This window comes from Ictidomys tridecemlineatus, chromosome 4 (assembly GCF_052094955.1).
Source record: "Ictidomys tridecemlineatus isolate mIctTri1 chromosome 4, mIctTri1.hap1, whole genome shotgun sequence".
In the NCBI taxonomy this organism is placed as follows: domain Eukaryota; kingdom Metazoa; phylum Chordata; class Mammalia; order Rodentia; family Sciuridae; genus Ictidomys; species Ictidomys tridecemlineatus.
In genome coordinates, this window is record NC_135480.1 from 184,615,667 (window position 1) to 184,617,498 (window position 1,832).

A 1,832-nucleotide genomic window follows, 5' to 3' on the forward strand; every position below is an offset into this window, starting at 1 on the left:
GAAGTATATTGGTATTTTGATACTTAAGGGTCTTTTCTCTCTCTCTCTTTTGTACTTTTTGATTGTTGATAAAAATTGATTGGCATTTTGAGTAATTTAGAAAATGTTAAAAGGCAGGATAAATATAAATCATAAGCTTACCACTCTGGCAACTTTTTATTACTATTTTGACATATTGCTTTCTAAATTTTCCTTTGAACATGTTCTACATATGGAGATCATATTACACCTAGAATGTTATCTTATTTTTCTCCCTCCCCCATTTACTATGTCATTAAAATATTCTTTCCAAGCATGACAAGGAACTTTCTTAGTTTTCTTTCTGTGTCAGTATCATGGCTCACTCAATAATACTCTTTCTGTTGGACACCTGGGTTTTTCAAATTTTTAATACTGTAAATAAATGCTGTACATTTCAGATGAGATTCACTGAAAATTAATTTCCAGACAAAGATGAGAAGATATTTTTAGAGTATTTTGTGTGCCTTGATAAATCGCTTTTCAGAATGCTTGAACCAATTTCCACCCATTACTGACTCTGTGTGCAAGTGTCTGCCTTACCATGGTACATAGGCATTTTGACCTTCCGTCTTGGCACAGGGTTGATGTCAGAGAATCCTTCCCAGCTCTCTAGTCAGGAGAGAAATCCGTTTAAATAGTTATATTTGAATGATGCTATACCACTTTTTCATATTAAATTAGTAAAACATTAATATAGAGTTCTCACTTTGGTAGCACATATACTAAGATTGGGATGTTACAGAGAAATTAGCATAGCCCCTGAGAGGATAACATGCAAATTCATGCAGCATTCAATATTTTCACAAACCTAATAACCAAATTATGCTATATGCATGTATGACTACACCATGATACCTTCAACTTTTACATACAACTATAATGCACCAATAAAAATAAATACATAAGTACAAGGAAGACCAGTAGAGTAGAGGAAAAGGATCAGGAGGAGATGGAAAGAGGAAGTATTGAAGACTGAAATGGCGCATTTATGACTATGTCAAAATGAATCCCACTATTACGTAAAACTATAATTCACTAATAAAAAATTAGAAGAAAAACAAACAAAACACAAACCCACATAAAGTGGCAGAGACAAGCCTTGAGATGGCGACTATTGACATTGTTGATGGCAGGATGAATTGATGTAACGCTTTCAGAAAGGTAATTTGGAAATACTCTTTTAAAAAGATCAATGGCCATATAATTTCAGGTCTGAAAATACTTCTCAAGGAGCCAATCCCAAGGAAAAACAGTTCTTTTCATCAATAAAAAATGTTAAGCTCCCTCAATGTATGTGGTATGTAGGGAAAATATTTGAGTCAATTGTGGCATATCTACATAACGAACTTGAGATGCATTTACCTCAAAAGACCATAAAATTTTTGTGGAAACATGAGAACACAATAAATTTTGACTGCATTTAATTAGGATTATACAATAACCATGGCATTATATGGATAAGATGGAAAAAGTTCAAAAATAGAGACATTGACTCTTTTGGTGAGTACAGAGGTAGACGTGGCATTATAAGGTAGTTTTTCTGAACTTATTTTGTCTTGATTTGTTCTCCCTTTCTTTCCAGCTCTCCGAGGCAGCTGTTTTCTTTTTTGTCCCATAGCAAAATGGTGTATAACGGGCTCCTTAACTAAAAGGCATAGAGTGGATGTGTTCAGGGTGAGACCAAGGTCACAAGTAACATGAGATCTTTACATATGACCTCAACCTGGGAGAGCCAAGGAAGTCATACAGCAGTTTGTTTTCCAAGTTTTAAAAACACTCACCAGTCCAGTCAGTGGAAGGAGGATTGCTAC

The 1,832-nt window shown here is 34.5% G+C and overlaps 1 non-coding gene across 1 annotated transcript; it reads left to right on the forward strand.

The window, feature by feature from the left end:
* Positions 1–719: 719 nt before the first annotated feature.
* LOC120890117 (U6 spliceosomal RNA) lies at positions 720–823 on the forward strand. Its single transcript, XR_005734368.1, has one exon. It is a non-coding gene; the product is annotated as a U6 spliceosomal RNA (small nuclear RNA).
* Positions 824–1,832: the final 1,009 nt, after the last annotated feature.